This window comes from Lissotriton helveticus, chromosome 2_2 (genome assembly GCF_964261635.1).
Source record: "Lissotriton helveticus chromosome 2_2, aLisHel1.1, whole genome shotgun sequence".
NCBI lineage: Eukaryota > Metazoa > Chordata > Amphibia > Caudata > Salamandridae > Lissotriton > Lissotriton helveticus.
In genome coordinates this window covers 314,356,078-314,374,252 of record NC_136060.1, presented here as the reverse complement: position 1 = coordinate 314,374,252, position 18,175 = coordinate 314,356,078, and positions in this window count along the sequence as shown.

Below are 18,175 nucleotides of genomic sequence, written 5' to 3'. Positions count from 1 at the left end.
TATGACATAGGGTGGGAAGCTGACCTGCTTGAGCCTATGGAACTATAAACATTTATTTTTAAAATTTATAATAAATAAAAAGTAAAAGTGTAAACCGTTTAATTTAAAAATAAAGACACCTTCAAAAACAGGTTATGTGTAGTGTCTTCAATAAAATATTAAAATATGCTCATAAAATTAGATCAGATTCACATATAAAATAGCACAGGTAACATGAATATAAATTCCATTTCTTTTCTGCTATTTCTGTATTGTAAATTTGCCAAGGACTAAAAAATCTTCTATTTAAAATGTCAAGTAGTGTGTTAAGTTTTTGATCACTGTTATTGATTTACTGTTTGGTAATAGTGGTTAATAACATTTTTTAATATATTTTACCACAGATTCAACTGCAGATCATTTCAACATTTCACCATGCCAACGAAAGAAAGAGAGAGAAAGGCTGCAAAACGTCAAAGACAGCAGGTGAATCAAAAGAAGCAGCAGTCCTCTAACAAAAAGATTTGTCAAGTCACGAAGAAAGCACCGGGTAAGAGTACAAAAACATTCATAAGAAATATGTGTAGTAAAAAAAATATTACTACAGAAAATGTTTCAGTCCATAAAAAGAGAAGCAATTCAAATGGAAAGGAAAGGCCAATCAAAAATGTTACTGCTAGAGCAAGAGATAACTCTGTGCATGATAGTAGAAGGAAACAACAGTTTAGGGACATTCGTAAACGAATGTTCCGCAACAGGATAATTGGCAATTTGTTAAAAAATATTAAGAAAGGTCAACAGAAAGTGGTTTTTTATAAGAGAAAAAAAAAGTTGAGAAAGTTATTGATCAGGCATTTGAAATTAAACGTAAGTTATTTATTTTGATAATCAATAGAATTAGGAAGCTAAACAAGGCAATTTATGATTTCAAAAGAAATAGTAGATGGAAGAGAATAGTTAATCGTAGTAATTTTTGTGAACGTTTTTCTGGAGAATGGATTCATAGTTCAAGCTGTGAGGCATTTTTTAATGAGGAGAGTTATTTCCAGGATAATGATTTGGTGCATGCAGTTGACACCAGTGGTCGTGCTTATGAAGTGAAAGATGGTTGTCCAGTTGAAAAAGAAAAACTTGTGACAACAGAGGCAGAAGAGGTGTTAGGTAATGAGGTTTTAGGAAGACGTGCTAAGGGTCCTGTGTACACCTGGAAGTGTAGTAGTATTTGTAGTGTGCGACAGGATTCCATCAATTTGCTTTGTGATTTTGTACGGTCATTTAATAAGAAAAGTTTGAAGCAGAAAATAAGGTTGTTGCAAGAATTAGATCCTTGCAGAGTGAGAGAAGTGGCAGGTTTGCATGGTCATTCACTGGCTTGTCTTTCCAGGAGAGTATGCCAGAGTGTTTTTCATCATTTCAGGATGCTAGCAGTGCATCATAATAAAGTGAGGAAATTAGTTAGAATGTTGTATTATGCTAAGAGTCCAGCAATTATGCTTAAACAATTATGCGCTGCTCTTTTGCATGGTTCTGAAATAGATGTGAAGAATATATGTGAAGAAATTGAGTTTTGTTACTTTGGAAGTAAAGAGGAGGATGTTGAAATTGACCAAGAAGAAGCGGGTAATGTGGAAGATAGTGTACAGGTTTCCAGTACAGATAATTTCCAGAGGGAAATTGTCACATTTCAGGTCAAATCAAGTGAGAGGCCAAATTTCACTTGTGTGTGTTGTCGACGCACTTATTATAAGAATCAGACTAAGTTAGTGGATTTATATGCAAAAAGTGAAAGGGAAAATAATAGTGAATGGAAGGATTTTGCAACATACTTGATGGTAGAAAATTGTTTTGATTTGGGATTGGATCAACGTGTGTGTACTTATTGTTGTTGCAAATTAAATCAAAACCAGATGCCTGCTAGAGCAGTTCATAATAATCTGGAATTGGTTGAGATTCCTTCTGAATTGAAGGATTTAAATACTTATGAATCTATTTTGATTCAAAGTATCCATCCCTTTCAGGCTATTGTAAGAATGGAGCCAAAGACAGGGAAATTGCCTCCATCAGATTTACAGAGAGGATTAAAGGGAAGAGTTGTTTATTTGCCTCTAGATTTGAAGAAAAACATTAACACAATTGGAGTAGAAAAAGTGGAAGAGGAACCTCTGGTTATCTTAGTTAATGGGGTTCCGACAAAGAATAAGAAAATATGGCAAGATTTAGTAGATGTTAGGAAAGTTAAAAAGGCAACATTGTATTTGAAAAAAAATAATAAATACTATAAGAATGTATATGTTGCAGAAGAGGAAGTAAGTGAGGAAGAGGATAGCGATTTGTGTGCTGGTCAAATTGAGAAAGTAGAACCCTCTACTAGTGAAGAAATATATGAACATTATAGTGTTCATCCTTTGCATTCCAAGGAAGTCATGGGGAATGCTATTGAGTTGTTTCAAATGAAACAAGCCAAAGGGAGTCCCATTAGTGTTTGGGAGGAAAGTTTGGAAGCTCGGTGTTTCCCACAGCTTTTTCCAACAGGTCAGGGAGGAAGATATGATGAGCGACCTCATCAAATTCCTGCTTCTGAATACCGGACTTTGCGATTGTATGCAGGAGATGCTAGGTTTCGACAATGCATTCCTTATTTGTTTCATCTCCTGTTTGAAAGCGATCTGTCTGGACTGTCATATGCAGTGAACCACATCTTGAAAAGTGGTATACACATGCAAAACATCTCGGCAAGTGACTTTATGGATAAAGTCAATGTCCAAGACAGTATTTTGGATTCTCACCTGATTAATCTCATGGCGTGTCAGCGTGGTACTAATGAGTACTGGTACCGTCGTCATGGTGATTTAAAATGTATGCTGAGGAACTTAGGTACTCCCACATGGTTCCTCACTCTGAGCTGTGCCGAGTATGGCTGGGAAGACTTACTTGAATTTCTACGAGAGGCAAATGCTAACGTAGATAACATCGAATTCAAGACACCCGGAGAACTGTGCTCTTTGGATCCAGTCAATGTATGTAGGTACTTCAATCATAGATTTGAAGCTATGATGTCTTTCATCATGAATAAGAAGAATCCACCTCTTGGAGAGGTGTTGGATTTCTTCTGGAGAAAGGAGTACCAAGCAAGAGGTGCTCCTCATATACATATGTTGCTGTGGATCAAGGATGCACCTAAATTTGGAACGGATCCAGAAGACTCAGTGATGAGTTTCATCCAACAGTATTCTACGTGTGCTGTTCCAAACGCAAAGGAGAAGAAAAGCCTAAGAGAAAAAGTTCTGCGTTTCCAAAGCCATCGATGTGGAAAGTACTGCCGTGGTAAATTCCGAAACAAGGACAAGTTCTACACCAAATGTCGTTTCGGCTTTCCACGACCGGTGATTTCTAAAGGAAGAGTAAACAGTTTGATGTCTTCGCTGCGACATAATGTCATGAAGAAATCACCTAAAAACACATACAATTTGAAGAGGAACGAAGAGTCCAAGTACATCAACGACTACAACCCGGTGATTTTGTCCATGTGGAATGCTAACATGGATATACAGTTTGTGGCTGATAACTGTATGGCTGTGGCTCGGTATGTGACGTCTTACATCACCAAAAAAGAGAAGACAGAATTGAAGGATATGTGGGAGGACATTTCCCATGAAAAGAGCCTCAGCAAGAAGTTGTACAGTTTCAGTCTGAAGATGTTGTCGCATCGAAAAATTGGAGCTTACGAATGCTCTGACCGGTTGTCTTCAGCAAGTCTCTATGCCAAGTCCAGGAGTATCGTTTGGGCGAGTCTTGGTCTTGCTGCAACGCGTAATCGAATTCTGAAACCTGTGCGGGAAATTGAGTATTTGGCGGAAAAGGAGCCAAACAGTACCGACATTTTGAAGACCAACATGTTGGATACATATTATCCAAATAGAAGCAGTCACCTCGACAATGTTTGTCTGTATGAGGTTCTTCAAAATTACATATTCAAGAGGAACATCAAAGAAGATACTGAGAAAGGAGTGTATGCTGTAATAGGAAGTGAGGGATGTCTGGTCAAGCAAAGAAAATGCCACTTGGTAAACCATCGAAAATTGAGTGGCGAATCTCCTGAAAAAAAGGAGTTTTTCTATTTAGCACTTTTGCAACTTTTCAAGCCTTGGCGTGCAGAAGAGGAACTGCTTGGAGATTTCCTCTGTTACGAAGACTCTTTCAATGCCGCCAAGGAGACCATAGAATGTCCTGCTTTTCCCAAATATGTAGAAATGTTGAATGCGGAAATTGAGCAGGAAGCAACGATTGCAGCCGAGATTGCCAGAGACAGTTCTCAGGACAGTCAGAGTTCTGCTTCATTGAGTCAGGATCCACTAGGAGGACCTGTTATCGAAAATGAAGCTGCCACTGCCATGAATGAAGTGGAAAGAGCCATGGCACATGCTCAGGAGGATGCGGTTAACTTAGAAGAGTTGGAAAGACAACTCAACGTTGAGCAGAGGAAAATATATGACGAAGTTACCATGCAAATTGATCATGGATTAAGTCATGACAAGAAAGAGTGCTCATGTACGTCGTTGAAGCCTGTCCGACTGTACGTGAGTGGAGAAGCGGGAACTGGAAAAAGTTTCCTCATTAAAGCAATTTCATGCTATTTGCAGGAAAGGACAGAGTCATCGCTGTCTTGTGTTGTCACCGCTCCAACTGGACTGGCAGCACATAACATTAAAGGGATTACTTTACATCGTTTACTGATGCTGCCAGTGGAGCATGACAACAAATTACAATATCACAAGCTATCTGGAGATGCTTGTTTTGAAGTTTCAAGAATCTTGAGGAAAATGAAACTTCTTATCATTGACGAAGTAAGCATGGTTTCCAATGTCATGCTTGCCTTTGTGCATTTGAGAATGCAAGAAGTTCTCAAAACAGAGTATGATGTGTTATTTGGTGGCAAACACATCATTGTTTTCGGAGATCTTTTGCAGCTGACACCAGTGAAAGGGCAACCTGTGTTCAAAATGCTCACGCATGAAGATACCAGGAAGTGCCTAGGCAGCATTGGCAACGTCAATATATGGTTAAACTTCAATTATGCTGAACTGCATGAAAATATGCGTCAGGCGAAGGATGAAGTTTACAAGACTATTCTACAAGATGTTAGAATTGGAAAAGTGACCGAGCATGGGAAAGAAGCTTTACATGCACGATTACTGTCAAATTTATATCCAGAACAAGATGTTGTGCCTGAGAATATTTTTCAGAAAATTACTGATAAGAAATCTGGAATATGTTTGATGCCAACTCTTGCAGAATGTGCCAAATTCAACAACAATATGTTGCATTTAGAAAAGCAAGAGATTGTGAAACTGGAAGCTATTGACAGAGTAGAGCATATGGGATCAACAATTATTTTGTCTGAGAATCTGAAAACAAAATTGGATTCATTAGAGAAGAGTATATCTAAAACTGCAGGTTTTGAAAAGACTCTGAATGTGTGCTTGAACTGCCGTATAATTTTGAGAAGGAATTTACATGTTGAAAGAGGTCTGGTAAATGGATCAATGGGTAATGTTGTTGATTTTGTAAAATACAGAAATAGAGATGGAATTGAATTTTTAAAAATTAAATTTGATGGCATTGAGGAAGTACAGCTAATTGGTCGTTGCTCTGCTAGATTTTTGCTTGTAAAAGACTAATATGTTCGCCGTAAGCAGTTTCCTGTTTGCTTGGCATATGCGGTGACAATCCATAAATCGCAAGGTTTAAGTGTAGACTGTGCATTTGTGAATATTGGCAGTTCTGTGTTCAAGGAGGGTATGGCATATGTGGCATTGTCACGAGTTAGAACTTTATCGGGATTGTACTTGATTGAGTGTGATGTCACAAACATTTGTGCGGATCTAGATTGTGTTAAGGAATACAATAGGTTAAGAAGAGAGTATGCGCCACATTTGCCTCAGTATCCTTTGTTTGAGAAACGTGTGGTAGGCCGGAAACGAAGAAATGTGACCAATACTGGGGAGGTTGTAGCAAAAAGACGAAAAGTCGATGAACCTAAAATTACAAGCAGAAACAAAAAGGATTCTGTTGAAGATGTTGTTGGTTTTCAATTTGAAAACAGTTCTGGTTTCAACTGCTATGCTAATGTAGTGGTTAATGTTTTGTTTTCTCTAGAAAATGTAAAAGAAGAGATTGTGGTCAATTCTGATCAAAGATTTTGCAGTTTGTTAAATTCTGTGTTAGAGAAATGTAGCACTGATAGAACAAACATAGAAAGTGTGTCTGATATTCGAAATCTGTTAGACAGATGTTCAGGCCAAACACAATTCTCTCAAAATATTCAGCAAGATTGTCAGGAGTTTTTAATGTATATGCTTGATGTATTGCATGCTGAAGGTGTAGATGTAGATCAGCTGTTTGGGCTTTCTTATCAATGGCAGCATGACTGCGAGAACTGTATGGTATCAAGTACTACTAGTGTAGACTCAGAAAGATTTATATATTTAACTTTGCCAGACAGTAAATCAGTCTCCTTTAATAAGCTAGTAAAAGCAGCTGATCACAACATTGAGTGTAGCCAATGTAAATCTGAAATGATGTCCACATTATTTATACGAACATATGGCCAGTATGTCATTTTAATGTTCCAACGATGTAGGCCTGATGGAACAAAATTGACAACTTTAATTAAAAATGTTGTAGCTTCGCAGTTGTCAATATCAGGAAGGACTTTTGTAACTGCAGCAATTATATATCATGACGGCCCTTCAATAACATCAGGACATTACACAGCTTATTTAAAGTCTAGAAATGGCTGGTCATTCTGCAACGATTCTGTTTTAATTTTCAAAAAAAAATTGCCGTATGACCTTAAAAACTCTTACCTGGTGTTTTTAAAACCAAAATTTTAGGGAAATAATCTCGGGATGTGCTCTGTGGAATTTCAAGAAGTTCTAATGGCTCCTACACAATTTGGCCTTGAGGATAAGTGTAGTTCAGAGACATAACTTCTAACCATAAGACTGGACGTCATGGAGAAATAAGTGCACTTTGAATGAGTTCAGAAAAACTATTTCTTTTTATAAGCTAATTGAAGCAGCCAATCAAAACATAGAGTAGAGGGAATGTAAGTCTGCAATGCTATCTACTGTTTTACATTGCTTTGTGATTGAAAGTGATGTAGAGAATTAAATAATTGTAGTAGTCATAGAGTTAGTGTAAGTCTGCTTCATAGTAAGCAGTATCAGTGTCATAGGAAATGTAGAACATGACTGAGCAAGAAGGGGAAGATATTACTATTCCTGGATTGTGAAAATGATCTTCAACATTTTAATTCTGAAAGTTGCAGAAATGCCAAATGACGGGATTGGCTTACAAGAAATCCAAGAGTTATAAATGGCTCTGACAAGATTTGGCCTTGTGGAAACTTGTGGTAGAGAGCAAGAAGTCATTTATTGCATGTAACATGTTTTTAAAAACGATGGAGATTTTCTTTCAGAAAGTGGTGGGCTGAAAGTAATAACAGCACAACAGAGTGTAAGCTGTTCATAGGACATCCTTTGACGTCATGGAAAGTAAGTTAACTTTAAGGAGTTCTGAATTCTGATTTGTTATGTTGTATGGGTTTTTTAAACACAATCATTTTGATTGTGTTTTTTTTTCCCCGCTGTTATATGATGAATACCTTCAAGTCACTGTTTTTAGTGAATTTTGATACATTCTGAGAACAGCAAAAATAAACCATTTAACATGTATAATTAATTCTGTACTGTTTGCATTTATGATGTATATGTAGAACTGTGTAGGAGGCATGGAGAAGGTGAGGCTTCTGTAAGTGTCAAAGTTGTTGCATGCAGTGCTGCGCTTCTGCGTATTCTTTCATATGCTAGACTACATCTGCACAATGAGATACCTGAGCAAAGGAAACACAAGTGATGTGATTGTGAAATGAGCAAAATAAATTGCACGTATTTCATTTACATCACCTGTGTTTCCTATCATTACGAATCACATTGTGCAGATCAAGTTTAGGTCTGTCTAGGGAAACATAGGAGGTTTGGACTTTGTTCAAGAGTGCAGTGGACATGACTCACTTCATTGGTAGACCTTCACATATATTATGTCCTCTATTCTCTTCAACAACTCGAAATTTCATCTGCAACCCTCACCTCAAACAAACCTCTGGATAGGAGACATCTTATTGGCATCCTGAAGCAATTATTTAAAATTTTAGTGTCTTGCGACACTTTTCTGAGACAACAGCAATGCAAAAGATGCACCATGTTTTAAGATAGGCCTCACTTCATCTGCATCAAGATACTGTTAGTTTAAAATGTATATCTTTAGGACTGTGTAGGGGGCCTGGAGAAGCAGAAGCTTCTGTAAGTGTCAAAGTTGTTGAAAAACTGTTTGTCCTTCAATCTTTTCCCTTGTCTTTTGTAATTTTTAAATACATGTTTTAATATTTTTCAAATGTTTGTTCTCTCTTTCACAGATTGAAAGTATAAAAACAAAAAGTGAGTAATTTAACGACAATTATAAGGTAAATGTTTTGTACTCTTTTCGTTACATTTCTATCACATTCACCTACTATTAGTTCCACAGCTTCATTTCTTTAACCCTCAGTTTCCTGCCTTTGCTACTTCCCTCATTCCTTTCTCTATTACCTACTTACTCAACTCCTTCCACTCTTTTTGTCAGTCCCTCTCTTCTCATAGTTCCTCACTCTTGTTCACTCACTCCGTCTCTATTACTCTTAGTGTCTTTGACTGATCACTGTATCACTATTTGTTCATAATGCTTTCTCTGTGTAGTTGAAGCACACTAAGGGGCATATTATGAACACAGCCAATAAAATTATTGCTCTTTTTATTGGCAGAAAACTGGTGCAAAAGTGGTTTTAGCGGCAGTTTTCTGCCGCAAAAGCAGCTTTAGCGACACATTTCTGCCAATAAAAGCTGCAAAACTTTTATTGCCTATGTTGATGATATGGCTCTATGTTACTTACATTTCTTTGCTGTTTCAATTAATCTTTTTCTGTTATTTTTTGTTTTCTGTTTTCTATTTTTTCTCTCTTTTATTCCTCATGTTTTAATCTTATTTTGAACATTCACTCACATTCTCCAAGAAACTCTTCTTTGTTAATGTTATACTCTCTTTTTTTTTCTTTCACTTCGTTATCTATTTTGTTTTTCACAATTATACCCTCTTCCGTCTTTTCTTCGGTAAATAGATCTATTAAACAGTATCTCTTCTTTACTCCCTATAGCTGTCTTTCTTTTAACATCACTCTCTGTTTACTTTCCTTATACTTACTCTTTTTTTTTGTAAAAAAAAATTTTTGGTTAGCTCCCGGTCCGCGTACCGGGAAGCTAACCGGGAAGCGAACCAAAAGAAATAGAGCTTGCCAGAGTGCTAAACATTCTAGCAATTTTTTTTGAAAGGGAAGGTAGTTCTGAAAAGAACTTTTTTTTTAATATTTTTGTTTTATATTTTTTTTTTTTTTTTTGAACATTTTTAGTTTTTTTTGTATTTTTTGAACGATTTTATATTTTTTTTGGTTTTTTTGGGGGGGGAAACAACAAAAAACAGGCATTGAAAAGGGCTCAACAGGAGCAAAAAAAAAATTACTGGGGGCGGTTAGGGCAATTATGATGTTCATAAGCCAGGTTGATAGCATTTATGCTCATATTGCCACATGCTAACAACGCACGACAGTGCATACAAGTGTGTATCATGTGGCCAAAATTTTCTTGTATGTTTGGCACAGTTTCCCGTGCCTCTGCTGGTGTCAATGAAATTGATATTCTTGATCTGGCCACAGGAGTTGATCTTGGATTTTCCTGCAAATCCTGTATTTCCGCCCGGCTATAATTGAGTGGATGCTTCCTGGTCATGTGCCTGTGCATAGTATGGTTCCCATAACTATATTTCTTATCCGTCCCTCTGGATAATTGTTCTTTGCAGATGAGGCAGGTGACATACCTCGCATTCACTTTTTTTTGGCCAGGAGGGATCGAATAAAACTGCCAGATGAAACTGGCTTTCTTATGGGAAACCCGGGGCACCTCTTCTAAGAACTGTGGTTCTTCTCCCTCCTCTTCCTCCATTTCTTCCTCTTCCTCCTCAGTGTTGGTCATGACCTGGGGAGGTGGTCCTCTCTTCCCATGAGGAGGTGGAGGTGGTGGTGGTGGTGCACCAGCTGAAGCAACTACTGAAGCCATTTCTGATATAGTAATAAAGGTCTTCCTCTCACAATGATGAAAGTCAGAGTGAGGAAAGAAGGAGGGGTTTTCATCATTTGGGAAAAACAATACTTCTCAACCAATGAAAAGTGTTATTTTTAGGTCACCTGACCTAGCCTTACATCATTATGAAACCAAAAGTGAAATGAACCAATGAAAAGTTTTATTAACAAGTCACATGACCTCTCACGCTCATGTTACGCACTGCGGAACGCGCCCCGGTTAGCTTCTGGGTCGCTGCGCTTCGCGCCTCGGTCCGCGCCCCGGGGCACTTCCGGGTGCGCTAACGCGGTACGTCACAAGACGCATTACGCGGCAACGCGATACGTTGCGCTTTCGCGACGCGCCGCGGATCGCTTTCGGGGAGCTGCGTTTCGCGCCTCGGTCCGCGCCCCGGGGCACTTCCGGGTGCGCTAACGCAGTACGTCATAAGACGCATTACGCGGCAACGCGATACCGTCACTATGTTGATTTCTTACCGGTTCGCGGACCGGGTCGCGGCATCAATTTGAGCTAACGGAAAGCTTTCCGGTTCGCGGACCGGGAGCGAAACAAAAAAAATATTTAAAAAAAATTATTAATAAACATATAAAATATATTTTTGGATTTAAAGAAGAATACATTTTACAGCTATAGATATTAGCTTTTAAAAAACCAATGAAATTCACTGAAAAAACCATAGGTTATAGACCATATATAGTTCGGAATTAGCATTTACAAAACCTTGAAAATTCACTGAAAAAACCATAGGTTATACACCATATATAGTTAGGAATTAGCATTTAAAAAACCTTATTTTACTCACACAAAACCAATGAAATTCCATATATAGTTAGTTGTACTAACTATATATCGCGCACCCGCAATCCACTGCTGATCATGTCACATATTACATCATTCATGACATGGTCAGTGACATCACTGATGACATCACTGATGACATCTCAAATGTCATTTGAGATGTCATCAGTGATGTCATCAGTGATGTCATTTGAGATGTCATCAGTGATGTCATCAGTGATGTCACTGACCATGTCATGAATGATGTAATATGTGACATGATCAGCAGTGGATTGCGGGTGCGCGATATATAGTTAGTACAACTAACTATATATGGAATTTCATTGGTTTTGTGTGAGTAAAATAAGGTTTTTTAAATGCTAATTCCTAACTATATATGGTGTATAACCTATGGTTTTTTCAGTGAATATATATATATATATATATATATATATATATATATATATATATATATATATATATATATATATATATATATATTGTAAAGAAGAACGTTTTTCTAGCTAAAACTTAGCCTTAACCTTTGTTTTTCTCATTAAAATATATATATAGTTTGCATTTGTCACAATTTATATATCTATCTATCAATATCTCTCCCTATATATATACCCGCTTCTCTCATTGCCAGACCAACGGAATTCCAAGGCAATTCTGGCGTGAGCAATGAAAGGGAGATAAGAGGGGCTACACATCTCTTGGACAGTTTGAAATGCCAGGTATTTTAGAATAACTACGCTGCAACATTGACATTGTGCACCGGAGACATTGTACTTACTTTGCTTTCCAAGAAGGATGTGACAGCACAGGGCAGTATTGAAGGCTATTGGGGTCTAATATTAATATCAAACTGCTCGTGCATGTCCAAAAGCTATACCGATGCATCTTGGAACTTGCATTGCCATGAGGGAAAGTCACATGACTATTTGGAAACGAGCATTTGCTAATGACTGTGATGTCACCCACCTGTGATCAAGGCGCAAGCTGATACGCGTAGGGTTAAGTTTGCATCAAAAACAAAATAAATACTTGTGCACTTTGAAACCGGGCTTGGCATTTCTTTGTTGGATATATATATATATATATATATATATATATATATATATATATATATATATATATATCCACTCGATCCTCTCGCTCAACGAAGGGATGACAAGCCACACCAGCCCGGTACGATCAAATTTTCTTTATTGGGCACCAAAGCAGACGCGTTTCGAGCTCACGGGGCTCTTGGTCAAATGACATTTTACAATTGATAGAGAAAACAAAAGATAACAAAGGAAGAGAGACTCTGTGTTCAACTTTCACACAGGGTTCCCAAAAGTGCCGTTTTTTTTATATAAGATCGCATTTGATTTTAGTCATAAGGCACATTTCCAAGGTGTATGGTGTGTTTTAGCAAAAGGTATTTGATGAATTTACATTTTATTTACAAAAAATCATGGGTATAGTACCCTAATTCATATTCAATTCTGGAAACTAAAGATACGTAAACAGGAGGACAGAATACTATTATGGAAGAAAGAAAACATAGATGGTAGGGGGCAAGGGAGAAGAGAAAGGTCAGGAGAAAAATCATTGAGAAAGGAGACAGAAAATAAAAGGAGGGCAGGTTAATTCCGGTGTAGTACCCTTATGAATCAATCTTTTATCCATGCTTAATTTTCAATTCATCCCATATCCCTCTGTATCCTATGTGTCTTGCCGTTTGTTTAGCAATTCGGGAGACGAGACCAGAGGAGACAGGCTGCAAGCTGCGTGCTGGCGTGAGCGCTGAGCTTAGCGCTGAGAGAAAAACGCCGCCGCAAGCCGCCAGTCTATTTCCCGGAGACTGGAGACCGGAGACTGGTGATTACCACCGCCTGGAGCCGCGAAGCTGGGAGAGCATTTCCGCGGGGCTGCTAGCCGGGACTACTCGGACCAACCCGGTGAGTTGGAGAGCGGGGGGGGGGTCGGCAGGGCACGGTGCATACGGCTCACACGGCACCTGAGTCCGAGTCCTGAGTCCTGAACATCGAACCCGTGCCCAAGCTTGAGCCCCGAGCACCTGCCCCCGCTCCAAGCCCCTGAGTGATCTTCGAGAGAGGCTGCTGAAAGGTGTCTCGGCACACAAACTCCGACCCCCACAGGTGGGACACCACGTATTAAACCTAACCCACGGCACCTACAGAACCTGTTGCAGAACCTGGCGTGCTGGACTTCTGCCCCTGTGAGACGGGGGCCTGTGAGAGGGCACGTCCGAGGGGCAAGCGGAGGAGGAGCAAGCAAGGAGCAAGCAAGGATCAAGGAGCTGGACCTCCGCAACCTTGACTCCCCTACACCACAACATCCTGAGACACACTCTCCACCAGTGGTGAGCGGTAGGTGTGCTTCTCCCTGAGCCTTGTTCCTCGCGCCCTTCTTGCACTATCCCTGCCCTACTGCCCTTTGTTAGGCACCAGGCACTAGCCACTAGACCCTGCAGTCGAGGGGAAGTGCCATTGTGGGGAAGCACAATCCAAATAGAGCCAGTGTGGACCTAATTAGCGTGGACCCAGCGACACTGTCGAGAGGGATAAGCAGAGCAAGCAGAAGGACCGAGGACTGAGGACTGAGGAACTAGCTTAGCCACTAGCTATCCAAACACTCAGCTAAACAGCCAAACCGCTCCTGAGCCAGTATGAGGTCCGGAAAAGTGAGAAAGTCCATTACAAAACCAGTAATAAAACGAAAAAAGGGGGCTACAAAAAACGTTGGAGCCACCCTATCACCCACAGATAAAGACCACTGTAAAATAAGTACCAATAAGGGAAAGGAAAACTCGACTGACACCAACTCTGTCAATGAAATTGGCGACGTGACGGCCTGCTCCTGGCTCACGGGCTTGGAGGCCACCCAAGACAATAACTTAGAAATCACAATGGACCCTCGCAACGTAACAAAACCAAGTAAACCATCAAAAGGAGCGAAAAGAGAAAGAACCGAAGATCTCATAACCATTGATGGAGAACCAGCTAGGAAAACTTCACACTCCTATCAACCAAAAATCTACACAAAATTTGCATTTCTAAAGCATCCAGAGGCTGCATTTGTCACATACAACGGAAACCTAGAAGGTCTACCAACTCCATTGGAGCCTGGGAAGATAGAATATCCACCGTTACACGATCAAAAAAAACTGGAAACAGAAAAATCGCCAAAAATCACAGTAGTGGATGTACGCATCGCTAATAAACTTATGACACCAACTGAGAGCAGTATAATCAACGAAGAAGGTGGAACACTACACTCATCGGCAGACATGCCAGTGGAACCCAATATGCAACCAGACACCGAATTGATTAACCCTCAAGGCATACAGACACAGCCCAGTAGGACAGAAATAGAAAAATCCCCGGACAAGGTCACAACACCCAGCGGGCCACGGACAGACAGAGCATCAGATGCCTTCACAACTCAAGAACAACACCTCCTACAGGACTGGGGAGACCACCAAACAGCTCCGCCGTGGCAGAAACCTCAGAGTATGCGGGACGCAAGTACACCAACAACACGACAAAACAGTATCCCGTCACCGACGCTGAAGAGCGTGCAGGACGGCCCCCAAATGGCCCGAAACGAGCAGTGTGACACGGGCCACTCTAACTCACCTAAAAATCAGAAATGGGAAATTCCACACATTACAGACGGCGACATGTCTTTCCTTGCAACACAGGAGTTGCACGATCTAGTGGCGGCATACAATCTAAAACCCACTATAACCCCAAGCACCAGGAGACCAGAGAGCGAGAGCAAAAGCTCGTTCATCACCTTCTGGGCAAATCTACTAAACACAACACAACTATCAGCAGCAGCCCTACAATATCAATCAGAGAAACTAGACATACAGCTAACAGTACTACAAACACTAGCTGAATTCACCTCAGGGATTGAGAAGAAACTAGGCGACTTAAACGGCCTAATAAAAAGGGGTCAGGAAGCAGCAGAACTCTCTGCTATAGCTAGAATAGAATGTGACTGCTCCCCAATAATCAATAAACTATCGACACTACCAACCATGCTAGAGAACCTTCTGGTCAGTCTGAAGCCAACCGTATCTGCAGACTTGATAGATACAGCCAAGGAGGGAACCGTCGCAAGGGTCGCCCAACCCCAGGAACGCACAAAAAAAGCAGAGAACAGGTTGTTTCAAAACGAGAAGTCCTGTTCCCCTATTGTTAGTCAATCGCCAAAAACGCACTCCCAGATCTCTCACCCCCTGAAATAGCCATCATAGAGGTACCCACAAACTCACGAACCCGTCGGAAACAAAAAAGGAAGGGCAGAAACAGGAAAATAACAGCCATTCCCCGTGATCAGGAGGGGCCGACAGTGGATCCCCATGGCCAAGTGGTACAAGAAGTGACGGCAGAACTTTTAAATCAGGCTGAGCAGTCCCCGCCCCTGGGCAAAAAAACGTCAACTACAGCGACCCCCATCAAACTTAAAATCCCGAGAGCATCGGACCTATCAGAGACCGCAATAGAATATCCTGGGCAGGAGGACGTCACAAAAGCAAAATGCTCACACCAACAGGAAAAACTCAAACCAGAGTCTGACTCACGTAGCATAATAAGAAGCTTCTCTGACAACTGGCCAAGGGCCACGCTACAAAATATGAAACAGTCCGCCCTGGTGCAGGTCTCAGAACAAACTCAAACAAGGGCAACTTTAGCCAAAACCGACAGCACCAATGACCAACCCCGCACCGGGGCAAACCATCTTGAACAAACCATAGCCGGAGCATCGAGAGATTTCTCAACAAATAAGACAGACACATTAATATTTGCCCCAGAGTACAAATCTAGGGGCAGAATGGACATCCTGAATAGAGGAAACATAATTAAACTAATCACATCTATCAAGGATCTGGAAGGCATCACCACAACCGACTTACTTGAAATTGAATTCCTACCTGTACTCGACCAGTCAAAACCAGAAAAGACAAAGACAACATGGGCGTCAACTGACCTGGTTGACCGGATTTTAGGAGAACTTAACAAATTCTCTCAATGGGGAATAAGGCTGGAACCAGGTAGAAGGCCAGCGTACCCAACACCATTCCTAAAGGAGAGTGAGAAAGAACACCCGCCCAAAAAGGAGCCCTTGGCCAGTCACCAGGCCGCCAAGGGAGGTCCTTATACACCAAAATGGTAATACCGAAATGCATAGCTCCTAACCCGGACATAATGCAGCGAATAATAACAAACAGAGGTGGGCAATGACAAGGATCCCCTGCGCAGCCCTTAGCATACACAACATTGAACAACTTCAGAGTATGTACTTGGAATATCAATGGCTTGGCTGACAAACTGGATGATCAAGAAACACTAAAATATTTAAGATCATTTGACTTGATATTACTTCAAGAAACCTGGGAAGAAGCTGAGACAGCCCTCGAAGGCTATATGGCGCAATTTGTCCCAGCCACCAGGACATCATCTTTTGGCCACAGCTCAGGTGGATTAATCATCTTTGCCTCAATCCCCACAGTAGGACCAATGAAGGAAAGAAAAATTAAAACTACTGCTCCTAACGTCATACAGGCGATTGAGATAACAATTAACACCAGAAAGCCGGACCATCGCCTGGTAATAGTTAACTCTTACATACATCCGAAGCACAGACGGAAAGGCGCAAGAGAGCTGGTCAAAGAGACAGCAAGAATTAAGGAGTGGGAAGCTGATAATTTAATCTTGGCAGGAGACTTTAACCTCTTTCTTTTTGGAACCGCCACGGACGATGACTTGGTACACGATCTTAACAGAGCCTGGGGAATACCAACTCAGACTCAACCATCTTCATCAAAACAAACCACTTGCTCTAACCAACTGTTAAAAGGGCTAGAGCAATTAAATCTAAGGGTGCTAAACGGCCGGTACAAAGAAGACACCCCTCCAGCATCAACCTACCACTCGGCAGCAACCTCCTCCTATCTAGACTACGCATTTGCAACTCTCCCCCTATTTGACATTATTAAATCTTTTAAGCTGGGTGTTAGTGACCAAAGTGACCATCTGCCACAAGAAATTGTTCTAAGGACAACCAGAGAAAACCCAACAGAAGTTAGGGCATGCGCCAAATCTGAATACACATCAGACTTCAAACGCATAAGATACAAACAACATAACATCCAAGAACTGTCTTTAAACGCAAAGGAGCTTATTCATCAGCGCAATTTGGCTAAAAACCCAATACAGGCCTGGGAGCGGTATACAAAGACTCTGGGGACCAAACACGCTACAAAACTAAGGCCTGTCAAAGGCAAAACTCCCAAGCCTGTATCGAGCAAGACAAACACGCCGGAGATAAAAAGAATTAAACGGAACATAAAGCAAATTCTGAACCAACTCTGCATACATCCTGGAAAAGGGCCTTTGCAAGATGCTCTTTGCGTCCTAAAAACAAGCCTAAGAAAGACAACATGGGAAATCAAAAGACAGGCGAACGACGAGCTCTGGGCAAAAATAAAGTACGATTCGAAACAAAAAAACAGTGCTAAATTCTGGCAAACAATTCACAGCTTGCAGCGGCCGGGTCATCAAGGAATAAACTCCTACATATCAGAGGCAGCTTGGGCCGACTTCCTGCACAATCATTTCAATCAAACCGACGATGGTAACTCCACAACCTCGACAAAGCAAGAAACAGACAACAATCAGAAGGATAACGAAATAGGAAAGACTGAAAGCGGGTCCAGAAACCCCAAGGATAGCACAACGGGAAAATACGACAAAAAGAAAACTGATGAGGCACAAAACAACAGCACACTAATAAGTACCACAGAGAATAAAATCAACTTAACAGCGGATCGGATAAAAACTCAAATAAAAAAGGGGAGAACGGAAGGAGCTCCAGGCCCAAACGGAATACCACCGATAATATTTAAACACGACATCGAATTCTGGAGCAACACACTACTACCACTCTTTGCGGGCATACAAGAATTAGAAACCTGCCCCGAATCCTGGCAAGGATCAACAATAAGCCCACTTTACAAGCAAGGAGACAGGAGTGATCCTTGCAACTATCGGTTGATCGCTCTACTCGACATAGAAGCAAAGTATTATGCGGGCATCTTATTGGACGAATTGACATCTTGGGCAGCGTCAAAACATATAATCCCGGCAAATTAAACAGGGTTCTGCAGA